The 19,699-nt window shown below is 48.8% G+C and overlaps 1 long non-coding RNA gene across 1 annotated transcript in view; it reads left to right on the top strand.

Annotated features, from left to right (window-relative positions):
- The window catches only part of LOC308624101, a 296,768-nt gene that overhangs the window by 125,558 nt on the left and 151,511 nt on the right, over window positions 1–19,699 (top strand). The window contains exon 2 of the long non-coding RNA XR_014016924.1: window positions 13,816–13,895. This is a non-coding gene — a long non-coding RNA (uncharacterized lncRNA). The remainder of the gene's footprint in view (window positions 1–13,815; window positions 13,896–19,699) is intronic.

Here is a 19,699-nt window from a genome sequence, read left to right as displayed (position 1 = left end):
CTAAAATATTGCTTAGATTCTGTGGGGCTCAGACTGCTGTTAGAGTTTCCATCACCAGATATGAGCGTCATCCTCCCCCATCCTGCACACACACCCACACCCTTGCTCCTAATGTTGGAATATTAGGCTTTTGTCTGCGTTAGTGTTTTTGTTTCGTTTCAACTTGGTCTAATTTAACTTTTTCTCTTTAAAATATTGGGCTGTTCTTCTCATGTGCATTTGAGATGGCTGTGTGTCTCCTCTCCTTGGCCATCCTACCCCAGGGTCCCCTTCATAGCTGGACTTGCTCAGCTCTCTCTCTGTACCTAAATACACATCTGCCATGTCCTCCATGCCTTCACAGCGCAGGCTAAGAATCGCACCCCGGGAGGTGAGGTGGGAGCTGGGTTGTCAGTCAGCTGGGACCAGGCCCCCATCCCTCTGTTGAGAGAGGGAAATCAATGAGTAGCTTCCCACACGCCCACCCTCTCCCTACCTGTGCCCCGTGTGGTCTGAAATGGGCACTCCCCCACCGCCCCAGGCAACAAAGTAATAGGTTTTCCCCATCAGTGTTTAGTTGGAATTTCCTGTCTGGCTGTGAGCCACCCTGAACCAGTCCTTAATAAGGTCCACGTTTTCCATCCTGCTTAATGACTGTGTCACAGGGGCTGCTGGCAGTTTGGGAATCTATCAGAAGAAATAGCATCCGGCTTTAGTGGTCTCTGCTGAACCTGGGTCCTCCCCAACTGCAGAGCCTTTGACAGAGGGTGAACATTCTAGGAGCTGGGGAATAGGGTTGGGCTGGGAGTTCCAGGAGGGGACCCGGGTTCTTGAGGAAGAACACACAGATTCAATCTCGAAGCTCCTCTCCGTTTATTTAATCTGTCAAGGTTTCACTCAGCCAGCCCTAACTTGACGAGCTCCACAGACCAGAGAAAAATCGTATTTCCTCTCGAGTGAATCATTCATTTCACACAGCCCAGCTGCTACCTCAGAGCCTTCCCCAAAGGCATGGACAGTCCTGAAGCACCCTTTCCTCTCCTGTGGATGGGTTTTCCACCACTGTAAAGTGCCTAGTGACGGGCTAGGAACTTTGGGAGGAAGAAAGTGCTGAATCCGCAGGCTTTGTCTTCAAAGGATCTGACACGATGGGAGGGTGACAGGTTTGGGGGGAGCTGTTTCCTCTCTCCTTAAGAAGCATTAGAAGGGAATTTCCTGGTGGTCCGGTGGTTAGGACTCTGCACTCTCACTGCCGAGGGCCCGGGTTTGATCCCTGGTCTGGGAACTAAGATCTCACAATCTGTGTGGCCAAGATTAATAAAAAAAAAAAAAGAAGGAAGCCTTAGAAGAAGGGGAGATGGCTCCCCCAGTCCTATTCTCTGTGTGGTTGTCCCTGTGATCTCCCCAAAAGACAGGAGCAAAGATGGAAGGAAGGGATCTAGAATGTTCCACAGACCTAGCACAGTATAATATGCATTTTATATGTCAGGTCATTTCATCTTCTCTATTATTATTCTCATTTTTCCCGCATGGAAACTGAAGTTGCCCAGGGCCACGGCTGGCAGCAGATTAAAGGCATGTCCAAAGCTCAGTGCCTTTCCATCTCCACTCACGGATCAAGTGGGCGGTGGTTTATTATGCATATGTTGTAGAACCTCACCACAAAGTCTATGGCACTGCTTCTCCCACTGCCAGACTACCTGGGTCTGGGAAACCAAGGAAGGGAAGGGAGGAGGTGGGCGCCCTCACTAGCAGGCCCAGGGACCCCGCCCCCAAATGGCTTCTTCCTTTCGCAGGGTGCAGGGCCCTGCTGGCTTAGAGACTCGAATGCCGAGAGGTGTTCTACCGGGGGACACACAGTGGTACCCGGGAGAAACATGAGGCCTGCAGGCCACCTGCCTCCCTCCCGAGGTCCCCTTAGACGTGCACAGCAGACGTAGCTTCTCTCACGTCTTCCTGTTTTGTTGACACCCGAACCAGAGCTGCCCACGGCAGGCCAGCTATAGACCTCCTCACTCACACGTCTACTCTCTATTGCAGAGTGCATGTGTGTATGATACTGGATTTAAGGCTCACAGCACCTGTGGGGGTTATACGAGGCAGGTGGTACGCTTCCCTCTTTACCAAGGTGGTGGTTCTATGATGAGCCCCCTGGGTCCCCGTCAGGAAGGAAGCCTGTTTTCCCACCCGCCAGCCTCTTGAGGGTTTGCCGTAGCTGTAGAGAGCTTCTGAGGTCACACCCTCCCAGAGCAGCCCCAACTTCATCCCCCCATGGGGTTGACTGAGGCTCCCACGAAGGCTGCACGACAGCCTGACTTCTCCCACTCCTGCTTCCACCCTGTCCCCTCCCCCAGCGGCCCTGATGAAGCTCCTGCCTGCGAACCACTACCTCGGGGCTTGCTGCATGGGACCCCCTGCCCCTGAGGCCTAGGAGGCCCAGGGAGATGACATTTGTGACAGAAAGGGGGACCAGACGAAGCATGGGAGCCCTCTCTCCTGTTTTGCCGCTAATGGGCTGAGTGATCTTGGAGAAGCCAGTGGGCCTGTCTGGACCTGTTTCCCCATCTGCACCCAGAGAAGGGTACGGACTGAATCATCTCAGTGGTCAACAGGTTCTAAGACCACTTGACCTTAAGGAACTTGTGAGAGAACTGTGATGGAGCCCTCAGCCTCCACGCTTTCTGGGATCTCCCCACCAACCCTGACATTGCAGCAGGGGCTGGGGCACAGTCCCTGCAACTCCTGGAGAGACCGCCTCCTGGGCCCAATCTGGGAGCTCAGGAAATCATTCTCCAAGATTCACTCCCATCCCTTTTCCATTCTCCCCAACAGGAGCTCTCCCCAGGTCCCCAGCACCTTCCACCAGCTTGGCATTGCATGCACCAGGAGGGTTGTGTCAGGTTCTTGCCCCCAAGCCTGGTGTCAGCCTTTGCCCTATCTGACAAAAGGAAGGTGCTGCTCCGTAAAATGCATGGATATATTGGGGTGGCCGAAAAGTTCGTTGAGGTTTTTCATGACATCGTGTGGAAAACCCGAACGAACTTTTTGGCCACCCCAGTATTTATACCTGAAATTGGGAATACAGGTATGGATTTATGTGGTCCTTGGACTCCAAACGCCAGATGGCAGATCTCCCCCCCACCCTCCCTCACGCCCTTTTATAGACCAGAGCTCCCTTCACAGGGCCACCAAAGAGCTCCCGCCCTCAGGCATGTCCAGCAGCCTGCAGAAACGGGACTGCCCGCTTCAGCAGTCCCTGACCTGTACCCTCACCATGCTGGTGCCTTTCTTCCCTGTCACATTAAGGGCCAATCCCTCTCCCACTCCCCCCATCCCTCCAGGACCAGCTGGACTGTGGTCACCCGACCTTTAGCTCTCAGCTTGTTTTTTTTTTACAACTTGAGCATGACAAATAGAATAGAGGATTAGACACAGTTGGCAATATCCCCAAAGTCCATGTTGCAAATTGACCAATGCAGTGTGATCAGCCTGTGAGCAGAACATCTGCTAGCTGCTCAGGCTGACAGGTACCAGACTTTGGCAGGGCTCCCTGAGAGCAGGGACTGGCCCCTCTGTTGACCCCAGGTGGCTCCCTGCAGCCTTTGACTCTGCAGTGTGCACATCATAGACCTGGGCCATTGGTGAATCCCTTTCTCAGCACTTTTGCACTTCGTCTCTAGGGTCAGCTCCTTTTATGAAACCAGGGGTGCAAATCCCATCTCCCTCATCAGACCGGGTGCTCCGGGGGCAGGAGCACCTTATCAGACTGGGGCTCCCTGGGGGAAAAGGCTGTGTCTCCCTTCAGACTGGGGGTCCCTGAGGCAGGGCTGTGTCTCCCCTCAGACTGAGGACCCTGAGGTCAGGGCTGTGTTTCCCTTCAGACTGAGGACCCTGAGGTCAGGGCAGGATGCTGGCTGTGGAGGATTCAGCCCTGAGGCCAGACAGTCAGGACCCCTGAGGAGGGCACACAGTCTAGCTGAGGAGACAGACTCTGAACACATACAAGCATGCTCAGTTTTATGAAAGGAAAGTATGGGTCCCCTGTGTGGGGTGACAAGGGGGTCTAAAGACATGGCTGGTGTGGAGACAATTAAGTAGACATTTTGTCTCCAGTAAAGCAGCCAAGCTTCTCCACGGAAACCGAACCCCTCTGTTGACTCAGCTGAAAACAGAGAGGTGGAGTTCTGGGTCCCACCCTCTCCCTAAGCCCCGCCTTCCCTACAGTCCCAGGCAGCCCGATTCTTAGGGCCATGTGCCTTGAACGGTGGCCACAAACCCCTTGGTGGGCCAACAGCCCAAGAAAGACCTGCCGTCCTGTCTGGTCTGTTTCCTGCATCTCTCACCTAGAACACTGAGGTCTTCTTCCAAAGACCTTGGACCTTTCCCCATTATCTCCCTAGTGTGTACCCTCTCCATGTGGGTCATCTGTCCTTCAGAGGACAGACTGTCCTCCAGCAGGAGGGGCCGGCAGGGCACTTGGCTGTGGGGAAGCTATGGAAGGAGACAGGCCCTCGAGTCTGGCTTCACCCACTGTATTCAGGCTTTGGAGACAGTCTCACCTCCTAAGCCCAGCTCTTCTTCTCTCCCTTGTCTACACCAGCGCCTTCTCTCCCGCCCCCCCGGCTCCTGAAGGAGCAGGTTCACTGGGGACTGTGCTCCTTGCGTCTTGGCCTCATGTTGCGTCAGACCCGCCACCCTGGATGGGGCAGGGGCTCTTCTGCCCACGCTCAGAAACATCCTTACAGTAACCTCTCCTCCCCGGGTACCGTGTGCTCCTACTCTTTGTTATGACCTCAGTCGCCTTTGTCTCTGGATCAAATCGCTTTTCATTGTTTCCTAACTTCTCTTACAAGTGTTGTAAAAGTCAAGGTCCCAGGGTATTTACAATGAGGTCAGTGGAGGGGCTCTTAACGAAGGGACTACTTACAGAGTTCTGGGCAGGGTGAAAGGACACTGCTTACCCTGGTGCTGGCAACGGCAGGGAGTTGCTACCTCCCCTGGGCCTGACGGGATGAAGGGACACAGTCACTACCAGAACCCCAGATGGTGGCTGTAGGGAAAGGACCGCCAGCAGGAGCTGGGGCCTTCCACAGACCGCAGCTGCAACCAAAGTGGCCTGGCCAGGAGGGATCCCCGGTGATATCTATCTCACCTCACTTTCTGCCTTGTTTTCTGATCTCCCGCTGGTACTTCCCACTGGCTGAACCCAATTAGAAGCCCGAGGGCAAGGCACCCACTGATGTAGTCCCTGCAGGTCCGCCTCTCCAGGGCCAGAGCTGGGTACAGAGGGGCAGAGAGTGGTCCTGGACACACAAAAGAAGAGATCAGGGCAGGTTTCTTTCTCCCCATCCTTTCCTAGTTTCCGGTCCCTGGGATGTAGGGAGCTCTCTCTGGCTGGTCCATTAAATGCATTCTTTTTTGCATGCTGACTGTGGCAACACGAGGCCAAGACTGTGCTCACCTGCCAGGCCCCGTGCTAGACCTTGGTATGTAGAGATAAGACACAAAGGCTGCTCTCCTGGAGCTCAGCGCAATTTTCCTCCCATCAGAGGGCTCCAGCGGGGGGATTAGCTAAATGAGGAGTGGAAAGGAAAATTAACTCATGGACTCAAACCTGCTCGTCATAACCGTCAAACCGAGATCAGCACTTCGCTCCATGCTTTTCCATATGTTATTTACTCTTCCCGGTGGCTTCACACACTGTTGGCATCCTCCTGTGGACACAGAGGACACAGCTCCAAGAGGTGATGCGACCTGCTCTCAGCCACACGGCTCATAAGCAGCAGAAGCTCCCAAGCCCCACCGTCTGCCTCCGGTGGAGCCTGCCTTGCACTGTGCGTCTACCTTGAACTATAGTGACAGGGGCCCTCACGCCACCTCCCTGCCTGCAGGCAATACGAGTGACTTGCTTTGTCTGAACCCCCAGAACACAGCACAGAGTCGTCAGTAAAGAAGGTTTCAGCAACCAGGCCCCAAGTACCTCTGAGCCCTTTCGAAACCACTCATCGAAAACCAGGGTTGAACTTGACACGTGAAGTCAGAACTCCCCGGTTCTTGCTGGCAACAAGACTTGGCAATGATCGTATATGACCATATATAGGCTAGTCTGAATTGAATGGGCAGGCCTAGGGCTTGGTGGTTTACAAAGTCTTTAAAAAGCCTGGAGATCTTTGCAGGCTCATTTTACAGATGAGGACAGGAGGTTCTGAGAGATTAAGTAAGTAGCTTGAGGCCTGGCCTCTAGCAAGTGGCAGACCCAGGACTTGAACCCCTGACCCTTGGCTCCTTCCGTGCTACCCAGCCTCCTCCTGGTGGTAGCAAGACTCTTGCATTAAGAAGAGGAAAACTTTCCAAGTGGCCCATCATAATCCTCCTCTCTCCCACCACCCAGTCACCACCCCCATCCCATCCCAGCCTGTCATTCCCTCCCATCCTCCCTGCTTTCTTTCTGTCCGATTTTTTGGTATTCTGGACGCACTCAAGTTCTCACCGCCTGTGCTCCAGAGAGCAGCCCCGGGGCTACACACACAGCCAGCTCTTCAAAGACACGGTTGTTCTGTCCCCTGGTGGGCCAATGAAAACCAAATGCTGCTGCTAAAAGAAACAGGTCCATTTCACTTTTCATTTTACTTGAGAAAATGGAAAATGCCAAAGAGATACATTGAGGTCAAGCTCCCCTGGATTGTGGCTCAGAGCCTCGGCTACATGAACCAGCCACCTCCCTGGGCCCCGGCTGATTACTTGCAGTCACTCATTTCGCTTCCCACGCCTGGCCTGGAGCACCCGTGAACACACACCCATGCATTCCTCCCCACCATCTTCATTTGACCCACACACCAGAGTCACCAGAACACGAGAGACAGACAGAGGCCACTTGCTAAATCCTGGTACCTTGGCCCGGCCCCCAGACACCCATTTCTAATCACATCTTCAAGTCTTGAGCGAGGCACAGCCATAAAAGAAGAAGGGAAAACCATTCATTTATACTATACAGAGTTTCAATTTTTCTGAGGCTTTCACACAATCATCTTTTATGAGCTGTAATAAAACCACATGTTTATACAGTTTCTCTCCCTAAGTCCCAAACATTTTAGTCACATCTTATGTAACACCTGGGGTTTGTGAAACACGGCCTGAACAGCCTCGCATCACTTATGCAAACAGGTCTGAATTTTCCAGATGTATCCATTTCCCTCCAAGTTAGCAAAAAGCTTATTTGGAAGATGTCGCCTCTCCCCCCTCCCCACCCCACCCCCATTCCCTTCCACCTGCAGGTAATGTTTGCTTCTAAAAAGAATCTCTACCTTTGCAGTCACGTGGAAGCAATTTTTCTGATTTGTTTTGCAATTCCTGATGAATACCTTTATCTACATCTCTGTTATAGAGTGGCAGAGCCCTGCCTAAAATTAAATCATGAAGCCACTGCTTTTTTTCCCTCCTACCCATGCTCAGATCTGGGAGCCACTTTTAACTCTTCCCACCTCTGCATCTCTTTTATTAGTTTAGCTATTAGGTCCCTCCACTCATACTAAGTGGCTTTTACAGCTCTTTTCATTTCCTATTGCTGCCATCCTGCTCAGACTTATAAATTCACAGATGGGCTGTTTCACTTGGCTTCCCACGAGTCTCCTGTTTCAATCTATCTGGCACATTCTAGCCTCATAAATCTTCTTTCGATGCTCTTCACTGAAACACTACGTGTGGCTGCCCGTTGTCTGTAACAGGGGAAGGCAATCTCATCCTGCAGCCTGCTTCGGTTGAAGAAAGTTTGCCTAGGGCTTCCCTGGTGGTGCAGTGGTTGAGAGTCTGCCTGCCGATGCAGGGGACACGGGTTCGTGCCCCGGTCCGGGAGGATCCCACGTGCTGCAGAGCGGCTGGGCCCATGAGCCATGGTCGCTGGGCCTGTGCGTCCAGAGCCTGTGCTCCGCAATGGGAGAGGCCACAACAGTGAGAGGCCTGCGTATCGCAAAAAAAAAAAAAAAAAAAGAAAGAAAGTTTGCCTAGAACACAGCCATGCCCATTTATTTACACACTGTCTGTGGCTGCTTTTGTAATACGACAGCAGAATTCAAAGCCTCAAATACAGTATTTACCATCCAGTGTCTGTTATAAAGTTTGCCGACCCCTGATGGATGGAATAAAGTCTGTGTCCCCCAGCCTGGCACACAGGACTCTGACCTGGCCTCCTCCAGCTTTCCCGCCTTGCCTGTGTGTCCATCTTCCCCAACCCCGGGCAGCAACCCCCATAAATGGTTGGCGCCTTCAACAGCCTGTTTCATGCCTCTACAGCTATTCATGCGTTCCCTCTGCCTAGAGTCCTCTTCCACACACCCCAGCTTCTGGCAAATACCAACCAGTCACCCAAAATTCAGCTCAAGGCAAAGCTCTTCAGTGATGCCATATCTGCTCCACAGCCCACCTCTGTCCCTCCTTCCCCGTGAATTCAGTGCTCCTATTTTTGTGCCCCGCCGACCTCTTACAAATGTTTCCCACAACTTCTGCTTGTATATGTGCTGCTCCGTCTTTAGTCCGAAAGTCCCTGGAGAGCAAGTGCTGTGTCTCAATCAATTTTTTAATTCCCAGAGCCTGGTATTGTGTCTAGAATACAGTATTCAGTACACGTTGAATGAATGAATGAATGAAACATCAACCCCTAATCCCCCATCTTGTTCATTCTCCCCATACATACTCTTTGCCTGGGCCCTGACCTGCTTCACTGATTCCGGTTCTAAGCTTGTCCACTCCCTTCTGGGCTCTAGAGCCTTCTTCAGGGACAGCCCCTGCCTGCTCCTCCCACTCTCATGTCCTTCACATCCCAGGTCAGGGTGGCTCTCAGCGACCCTCACCTCCTGACCTGCTGTGTGCCTTTATTGGGCACCTCTTGCCTGACTGGTGTGTACAGGTGCCGTGACGGAGGAGTCCTGAATCAGAATCCAGGCTCTGTCATTCTCTAGCTGGGTCACCCTTAGGCAAGTCAGTGCCTGAACTCTGGTTTACTAGTCTGTAAAATGAAAGCGATTAAATGTCCTTCACTGGCTGATGTGATGACCCTAATACACACACATTTATTCATTCAACAAATATTTATGGATTATTCATTATGTGCCAGGCAGTGAACAAGACAAAAAAAACCAAGAGAGCAAAACCAAATCCCTGTCCTCCTGGGGCTTACTTTCTTACTGAGGAGACAGGCAATAAACAAGACAAATTCGGTACTTAGAAGGTGAGAGGTGCTTGGGGACTGATAAATCAGCAATGGGTAGGGATTATGATATTATTAGATGACAACTTACTGAGAAGGTCTTTCCTTCTGAATCTGAAACGTCCTTTCTTATAACTCGTAGGATTCCCCCAGGTGATGCTTTATAATGTTCGCCAGTGGGGGGTAAGCATTTAATACAAGTACTAGTTGGATGAAAAAAGGAAAGAGTGAGGGCTTCCCTGGTGGCGCAGTGGTTAAGAATCCACCTGCTAATGCAGGGGACACAGGTTCGAGCCCTGGTCCAGGAAGATCCCACATGCCACGGAGTAACTAAGCCTGTGAGCCACAACTACTGAAGCCTGCATGCCTAGAGCCTGTGCTCCGTAGCAAGTAAAGCCACCGCAATGAGAAGCCCTCGCACCCACTCACTGCAACTAGAGAAAGCCCGCATGCAGCAACAAAGACTCAGTGCAGCCAAAAAATAAGTAAATAAATAAATTAAATAAATCTATTGAAAAAAGAAAAAGAAAAAAAGAAAGAATGAGGGAAGGAAGAAACCTGCCCTTCATCATTCCTCAGCAAATACTTCCTGAACGCTTCTGACACCTGCCAGGAGGGCCATCCATGTTCGAAGTGTTCTTTCAGGAGGATTAATTTGGTAGTACATTGTGTGATATGGATCAGTGAGAGAGAAGCTGATTTGGGAGAAACCAGAAGTTAGGAGGCACACCCAAACATCTGGGCTGACCCAGGCATGCAGCTGTGGGACCCAGAGAAGGACTCTTATGAGATTGCCTGTCGACTGAAAAAATGGCACAACCCAAAAGTTGAGAATTATGTTTTATTCAGTGGACATTCTGAGGACTTCAAGCCCAGGAGACAGCCTCCCGGATAGCTCTGAGGGACTGCTCTGAAGAAGTAAGGGGGGAGCCGGGATATATAGAAGTTTTTGCAACAAAGACCAGGTAGTCAGAATTTCAAAAGATTACTGTTAAAGAAAACCAGACATCTCAAGTTAAGGAATTCAGTGCTTTTCTATATATGGGAAGATGCAAGAGTTTGGGCTCATTGAAATCATTCCTTTGACATGCACGTCAGCTATCTGGGTCTAGTACCCTGTGTTTTCTTGTCCTGAGTCTTCTCAGGGTGCACTGTCAGGGGTCACTGCAGTGGCTGATGGCTTGATGGCAGGCATCCTGTTTCTTTTGTTCTTCTTCTTCTTCTTTTTTTTAGATACTAATGGATTTATTATTTTTGTCTGTTTTAAAAAAATTTTATTTTATATTGGAGTATAGTTGCTTTACAGTGTTGTGTTAGTCTCAGGTATATGGACATCGTGTTTCTGTCCTGAGTTCCCTCAGGGCTCAACCACAGGGCAGCTGTAATGTGATGGCTTGATGGCTGCAACATCCTTTGTTTACTGACATTTTTTCCACTCAGAGCATTTCATAGGAAACTTTGGGGACTAAATCCAAGGTCCTTCAGAATGGAGATGGGGACTTGCCTAATCCTCACTCCACACCCTAGTTATAAGGAGGATTCTGGACATGGCAGGTGGTGGGAGATGTTTTGTAGAAAAGAGGGAGGGACATTTCTCCTGTCTACCCCATCCCTTTCTATAGTCACACCCAGGCCCTTCTCCAGGGTGCGTCTGACCCTACCACTTGAGTCCATCCCTCATCCACCAGTCTCTTGCATGAACTGTAGTCCCCAGAACCCAGTCTGACCCGGCCCCTTCATCTCCTCCAAAAGTAATTACTCCTGAGTGTGAGGCCCAGGCCCTTTAATCCTCCAGGACTCACACAAAACAGGAGAGAAGAGGCACGTATATGAATCAAGAGGACAGGACATATTGAGGCCACTCCATAAAGTGGAAAGAACCAGACAGACCCAAGGTCAGATGCCAGCTCTGAGATTTCCACGTCTGTGACCTTGGGCAAGGCTTTTCTCAATTTTCTGATATACAGTATTAAAAGATAATTTTTAAGTGAAAATCATGACTCATATGAACATAAAATGAATACACATCAAAGAATTTATTTAACTCATTAGTTAATGAGGGAACCAGTAAGATATGACAACCAATTGAGGGGAGAATTCAAAGAACACACACATATGGGCAATCGGGAATACTGAAATAAATTTACAAATATCTGCAAAACCGGTCAATAACCATTGGGTAATAATGAGCTGCATCTCCACCAAACACACTTCATTTGCATTTCCAAGGACAGGAATCATTTCATTAGTATCAGTTTTCTAGAACTTGCACAGTTGTAAATGGCTCAAAGACAATGAAATGCACAGGCCCCAACAGAATCAGATAATCTGGCAGGTTGCACTCAAGAGAACACTGAACAGTTTCCAAAGTCTTTCACAAAATTTCCTAACAGAAATATGCATGGTCTGGGACTTCCCTCACGGTCCAGTGGTTGAGACTCTGCACTCCCAATGCAGGAGGCATGGGTTCCATCCCTGGTCTAAGTTCCATCCCTGGAACTAAGATCCCACAGGGCACAAGGCAAAGCCTTAAAAAAAAAAAAAAAAAAGACAAAGAAATACTCATGGTCTGAGGTGATATATTTAAAACACCCAGCACAGTTCTTGGCCCATCATCGGCACTCAGTATCTGAAAAGTCCCTTCCCTGTCTTTCAGTCTGAAAAAAAATCATAGGGAAAGATTTTCTTTGAGGAAAACGTTGCTAGAGAAATGTGTAAGGAGGGCTCTGGGGCTCAGCAGTGAGAGTAGTCACATCTGGCCTGGAGGGTCTTCTTGGTAGAAGGAATCTAGTCACCTCAAATCCTACCTCTTTCCCTGGGTGCACTTATCCCGGAGAAAATCGCGGAGCCACACTACCCAGGTCACGTTTCTCTGACATTTTACAACGTATTAACTATGGTCACGCTAGTGTCTCATTCACTACCCACAACCCAGTGGGTGGACTATCTAGTGTAGTAATCATTCCCATTTTACAGAAGAAGAAAGAGGTTCAGAGAGATTAAATAACTTGACTGAGGTCACACAGCTTGCAAGTGGCAGAGGCAGTAGTGAACAGAATCCCATGTTTCAGAAGACTTGGAGAAAAGATTTACATCCAAGACCCTCACCTCTCCTCAAGGCCAGAGTTTATTCCTTGTGCTCTGTGCTTCTAAAACATTATGAACAAAACTCAGTTTTTCTTGAACTGACATGTTTAAGGAAGTAATAAGTTTTATATTGCAGATTATTAATCTATTACAGTGATTTCATCAGCCTGTGAAATAACTCTCTATATGATGTAAGTTGCATAGCTCCCCCTGCAAACCAAACCCACAAGCATCCCCGTGGATGCTGGGAGCCCCAGGGTTCAGTGGCCCCAGGATACACAGGGGCGGTCCCAGGGGTAACTCCATGGGGAAGCTGTTTGCTGGGTGCCTGAGGAACACTGCTCCTGCCCTTCAGACAGGCTCCCACCCCCAGCCCTTTCCCCTCTCTCCCACCCCAGACTGTCAGAGTCCTCCTCCTGCAGGGCCCCTGGCTGTGACTTTCCCTCCATCCTTTGAGTCTAGATGGTCTGCTCGAACTTCCCACAAAAACATCCTAACAGGTGTCTCTGCTTCACCCCTTGCCTCCCTTTAATCACACACTGTTAATGTGTAAGTCAGATCACGCCACTTGTCTGCTCAGAAAAATCTAATGGCTTCCTGTTACATATGGAATTTTCTGGAACAGACTATACAAGGCAATTTAGTGTTCAGGCTGAGCATTAGGGAGTACCTTTGGGATTGACAACTCTGGGGAAGGAAGAGAGCAAGACGGAGTAGAAGGGGAAGTTAAGTTGCCATGCAGCTTCAACCAACGACAACTTCAGCCCATGAGGATTGTGGACAGCTCCCTTCAGGGATTTTCCATGTTTCTCTAGCATCCCCCAGCCACTTCTATCTCTACAATCATAGGAACAGAAGACACAGACCCGAGGGGTTTCCCTCTTCTGATCCCCTTCCTTCTCATTATCCCGGGGCTATGTCACACCACCAGACAGGACAATATGGCCGTTGTCTCACTAATTCTCTGATTTCATGTCTCCGTGTCAATTAAATGTTTCTATATTCCTATCCCACAGCTTGAGGGATAATATTAGTTTAATGTATTAAGAGGAAAGTAGTTAAATATTTGTTCTTGGGTAATTGTATATGAATTGCATGACAATTGAGCTGGTGATGTAATTAGTGAATCTTAATTGGAGGCCCTTTTATAATCAATGTGTAATTTACTGACAACCGTTTTGGCTTAAGAGCAAATTAAATGCTTGTCATCGGCCTTCCACACCCATTACGTGCAGAGTCAGCACACTTCCTGGCTGGCTGCAGGGAACTCTTCTCTGCTGTCAGTTGGCCATGTGATCTCTAGGAAGTCCTGTACGCTATCTGGAACTCGGTTTTATTATCTGCAAATTGGGAGCCTTGGAAAGAACAGTACTGATGGGTAACGTGTATTGAGCACCTACAGTGAGTCGGATACTCAACTCACAAGCACCCGTGGTAACTCATTATATGTGTTCTAAGCACACGTGTTAACTCGTATGTGGGTAACTCATTTAGTCCCAACAACAGCCCTATACTTAGATGCTGTTTTTGTTATCTTCATTTTATAGAAAAGGAAACCAAAACACAGTGGAACTTGCCCAAGGAGTAGAGGAAAGGGACGTGGTGCCAGAGCCCATCCTGTTGTCAGGTAAGGCTACTACCTCTCATGACAATTTCTAGCTTCTCTTCTAGCTCAAAGGATCTACATGCCCCAGTCCTCCAGACACCCAGATCCTTCCATCCCATTGTCATCATTTATCCCTCCCTGGCACAGAAACTTTTGAATAGTTGAATCCTTGGCTTTGACCTTTTCTTATTTGTTGCCAGCACCAGTGTTGTCCAGCTCCCATAGCCTCCCTCCATCAGTCAGGATGGGCTAGAGGATGCTGCGGTAACAGCCCCAAATCGAAGTGGCTTTTACAACAGCAGAGGTTTATTTCTCACTCACGTTCCATGTTCACGTTCAGTGTGGGAATTGTCAGCAAATGTGTTGCCCTGTTTTCTGGACTTCCAACTGTCCACTTATGGCTCATCATAAACACCTGCAGTCCAGAGAACAGAGTGAAGTGTTTCCTTACAATTTCCAGCATCTCCCTACATGATACCTCACTCCCCTCTCCTGGGCTTCTTCCTTCTTTGCCTCCTCCTTGCCCCCAAACTCCTGGCTTCATTCTGCCAGGGCCCTATATAATTAAGGCCGAGAAAATCCCATCAGTTCTTTCTTTATCTTGTTAGGGTCACAGTGGTTCCTATCCCCTTGGGAGCAGACTCTGGGCTATCAGAGATTTCAGAGGGGAGCATCTGTCAGGATGATAAATACTTCTGCCTCGATGATAACGATGATAAGCTCGATCCACAGCAATGGATGCATCACTTCCCCCTCCCTTCCTACCAACCAGAGTGTGGATGGGAGGGAATAAAGCATAAAGAGAATGAAGGGGTCAGAGACCCCCACCTGCTGTTTCTCAGCTATTCCCTTCAATCCTAACCCCAGTCATGAATCATCATGTTCCTCTTAACTTCTTACTCTTAAATTCAATATGACACCCCCTTCCTACTCCCTTTGATCTTTATTTTGACCTCCTTATACTCACCCCTCATTCTCCCAGTTCCCTTTGTTCTATTCCCCATAGTGCCCTTCAACCGTCTCTGTTTTTTTCTCCCTGTGTCCCTTTCACTGTGATTAATAGGGATGATTCTGGGTGGCAGGGGACAGAGTTCTTGCCCCAGCTTAGCCACTAATTTGCAGTATGATGCTGACAAAGGCACCAGGGGCAATTTTAGAGTCTGTCTTGCCCATTGCTTTATCTCAGCACCCAGCCTGGCACATAGTAGGTACTCAATCATTGTTTCTAGGATAAATGAATAGCTGAATGAATGGCTAAATGATGTTTCCTCTAAAAGGCTCTCCAAGGACCCTCTCAGCTCTGAGGTTCCATCATTCTATGTGATTCTCTAAAATTCCCACTTCCAGACTGTCTTTTGGGACTGACAGGGCAGAGAAACCAACTCAAATAGCAGCAAATGTGCAAGTGATTTTATACCTAATTGACAAACTAAATATAGACAAATCACTAGGACCAGATGGCACTTACCCGAGAGTAGTGAAGGAACTCAAGGGTGAAATTGGGGAATGCTGGCCAAAACGTGTAAGTGCTCATTACAAAGGGACGTGATGCCAGAGAGCTAGAGAGGGTGACTATGCCTCCACAAAGGACTCTGGGAGCTTGAACAGTGAGACTGGTTGTGAAAACAGGCAACTTCTCCACATTTAGAATAAAGAGTAGTGGCGCTAGCAAAAGCTACGTACCAGCGAGGAAGGCCACTTGGTTCTGTAAGAGGAAATCATTCCTGGCAAACTCTTCTAGAATTATGTGTGGGGACCCACATGGATAGTGACAAACAGGAGCCAGTGGAGGAAATGAATCTAGGCTCTCAGAATTATAGGCTAAAATCTGTAGAAAATGAAAAAAACGAATCATCCAAGATCGGCTGTCTTAGAAGAAATTCTGATTTAAGATAGGAAACTTGTATGGGACTAATAATAATGCATAATCACAAAGGTCGTTTCAACTTCTCAAAGATACTCTTGAAAAGTTGATCTTTACAGCAACCTTGTAAAAGGGTAGAGCATTTTTTATTGGTTGTCATTTGAGAAGTGACACAGAGAAAATAAATGACTTGCCCAAGTCCTATACTCCTTCAATTCTCTGCCCCTCCATCCCTAGGGTGAGGAACACTGATACAGAGACATTCACGTCTCCCTGAACTTGAAGCAAACAGCCAAAGCAGCAGAAAATACCTGTCTCATTGCCACCTTCCAAATCTCCCATGAGTGCATCTAGTGTTGGCGGGGGAGGAGCCTAATTTGCATCCAGAATCCTGGCTGCAAGGGAGTCTGGGAAAAGCAGTTTTAAGGTTTCTAGCTTTTGCAGTCAAGGAAGAAAATACTAGAGGTTGAGAATGAATGCTGAGGGCCAATTATCTATATGCACCCTACTTTGTAAAAAAAAAAAAAAAAAAAAAGGAGGGGACATTCCAAGAGGAGGGAAAGGTATTTTCAAAGGAAGGCATTACAGAAGAGGATCATAGTGCTATAGGCTGACTGTTTGTGTCTCCCCAGAATTCATAGGTTAAAACCCAGCCCCCAGAGTGATGGTGTTAGGAGGTGGGGCATTTGGGGGTTGATTAGGTCATGAGAGTGGAACCCTCATGAATGCCATTGGTGTTCTTATAAAAAAGAGATTCCAAAAGAAAAAGACAAAGACTCCAGAGAGAGAGAGCTCTGTCACGGCTTCCACCATGGGAGGTCACAGGCAGGAGGTCACAGATGGCTGTCGATGAGCCAGGAAGACAGTGAAGCTGCTGGCATCTTGATCTTAGACTTCCGAGCCTCCAGAACTATGAGAAATAAATGTTTGTTGTTCATTTGCCACCCAGTCTAAGACACATAAGTTTGAAGCCTCACGGACCCTTGGCAAGACTGTACAGTGCCAAGGGCTCAGGCGATGGCCACTTTCTCTGCCCCTCTCCTCTCCTCACTTCCCTCGTGGGAAAAATTGACCTTGTCCCATTGAGAAGTGTGGGAGGGGGAAGGGGTGGATTTCTTGTGACCAGGTCACCTATTATTCCTGCCCTGTGGGGGCCAGGAAAGAGCTGATAGGACCAGAAGATGGAGGACACGCTGTGACAGTGAGTCACCGTGATCTTCCCTAACCCACCCACGTGGGGCTCTCTGCACCTCAGAGAGGAACAAATAAACACGAGGCACGTACATTATTAAGAGTAATCACACTGTTACTTATAGGTTCAATTAAATACTCTGGACATTTTTATAACATAATTTGAGGTGTGATGCATGCAGCAACAGCATTAACCTTTAATCACAGTTCTTTCCCTTTGGGACGCAGTAATGACCCTATTAATTAGTAATGAAATGATTAAATAGGAATAGAAGCCATCAAATCATGATTCCTCTCACTGGGCCTACTCCCTGGATTTAAAGGTGACCTTTTGACCTTCCTCCCCAAAGAAAACACATCTCAGGTTGTGGGTGTGTATCTTAGGGGGAGAGGCTGAATCTTCTGCAGCCTCTGCTCTCCCAGAGGCACAGGGTGGATAAATGGCTAGGACAAGTATTGCATAATCACGGATGTGCAGTGTTCAGTCCTGGGATGTTTACTTGCTCCTTGGGTTATTGATAATTGTCCCTTCTGGGCACCACATTTGGGAATGTGGGGTGACATGAGTTATGCAGTTCTGGGCAGTACTAGGGCCTTGATGAGATCAGCTCAGCCCTGACCATTTCCTTCTACTCATTTCCTGCTCCCACCTCCCACTGCTGCACCCCCAACTCCTGAATCTCAACGGGTTTTTAGAGAATCCATTCACTTCCCATTTGCTGGGATGTCTGAGGCCCCCAAACCAGGTTTCCACACCATCCAATCATCCACCTACTTGCCCCTGGGGTCCCGTTCAGACTACCTGTCTCCCACCGTGTATCAGGAATCATGGGAAACACTGAAGGGATGAAAGCAAAGATCACTGCTCTTGGGGAATCTCTGTCAAACCTGGTCATAAATTGGGTTGCAATAATTGCACTCCTACAATAATTGAAGGATTGATAATAACTACAATAGAGAGAAGAGCATGGTCTAGGGGAAGCTCAGAGAAGGGGCAGCTGACTCAGCTGTGGTGTCAAGGAGGGCTTCCTAGAGAAGGTGACACCGAAGCCGAGACTTTTAGGGTAAGTGAAGCCAACAAATGAAGAAACGGGTCAGGGCAGGTAGTCCAAGCCTAGGATCATGAGCTAGGGCGCAGGGTGAAAAATTGTTCCTAGTTGCCCTTCTCTATCTTTAATTCAATAGAATACAACCATATACTACCATATACCATATAGCTCACCTGTATTCCTGGAAATCATCCTAGACTCTGCTTGCTTGGCCCTCCTATCCCAGTCCCCGACTATTGGGTCTGGCTTTGATGTAGCATCTCGCTCTGGCCCCTGCAGGCTCAGTGCCTGTATCAGGCTCACCAGTCAGGAACTCATGGTTACCTTCCGAGTCTCCCACCAGGGTTTCCTACATCAGCTTTCTGCCCCCATCTTCCTTTTGGGGCACACCTTCCCCAGCCCTTCTCCACTTGAGCTCCAGTGCTAGCTTGAATCCAGTTAGCACAGTCAGATCTGTCCAATTTGACGAGACAACAGGATGACACCAGAGTATGTCTAAAAACACACATATATTGTGCTCTGAGCCTATCTAGCCACACAGCTGCCCTCACCGCCACCCTTCACCTGCCACAAATCCTTGGCCCAACATATCTCTGGCGTATACTTTCCTTTCACTCCTTCAGAACTGATCAGACTTACAGAGTGGGTCTGGTTTTAGTTAAAATACAAGTTCAGCTGCTTTAACTGAGAGACCAAATAAGACTAGCTCAAACAACAAAAAAGTTTATTCTTCTTTCATGTAGAAGTCTTAGTGAGTGGTCTAGGACTAACAAGGTGGCTCTGTAATCATTAGGAGCCAGACTCCTTTTATCTTCTTGCTCTGCCAACCTCAACATGCAGCTCCCACCTCAGGACGCAAGGTGGCTGCCCCAGCTCCTGCCTTCCCAGGGAATGCAGGGCCACTCCTTTTTTTTTTTTTAAGTAGTTATGTATTCAGTATTTTATTTAGTTTTATTTTTGGGTGTGTTGGGTCTTCGTTTCTGTGCGAGGGCTTTCTCTAGTTGCGGCAAGTGGGGGCCACTCTTCATCGCAGTGCACAGGCCTCTCACTATCGTGGCCTCTCTTGTTGCAGAGCACAGGCTCCAGATGCGCAGGCTCAGTAGTTGTGGCTCACGGGCCTAGTTGCTCCGCGGCATGTGGGATCTTCCCAGACCAGGGCTCGAACCCGTGTCCCCTGCATTGGCAGGCAGATTCTCAACCATTGCGCCACCAAGGAAGCCCCCCACTCCTTTTAAGAACATAATTTGTGGGACTTCCCCAGTGGTGCACTGGTTAAGACTCTGTACTCCCAATGCAGGGGGCCCATGTTTGACCCCTGGTCAGGGAACTAGATCCCACGTGCATGCTGCAACTAAGAGTTCACATGCTGTAACTAAGGAGCCTGCAAGTCACAACAGAGGAGCCCACCAGCCGCAACTAAGGAGCCCACTGGCTGCTACTAAGACCCAGCACAACCAAATAAATAAATAAATAAAATAAAAACAAAATTTGTAATTCATTTTCACATCACTTCTCAGAATCATCAGCACTTAGTGATTCACAGGAGGCTGGGAAATGTATTCTGGTGGCCATGTGTGCCCAACTATCTTATCTTATGTTACAAGGTAAGAATGGGTTTGGGGAGACAAGTAGCAGACGCTGCCAGAATCTTTATAAATTTGCAACTGTGGGCCTCCCTGGACTTAACAGGATGCCAGGAGGCCTGATAATCTTCTGCCTGT

Source organism: Mesoplodon bidens (assembly GCF_964165515.1).
Source record: "Mesoplodon bidens genome assembly, chromosome: 10".
NCBI lineage: Eukaryota > Metazoa > Chordata > Mammalia > Artiodactyla > Ziphiidae > Mesoplodon > Mesoplodon bidens.
Note: the sequence above shows the minus strand (reverse complement) of the source record. Positions and strands in the feature narration are given on the sequence as shown.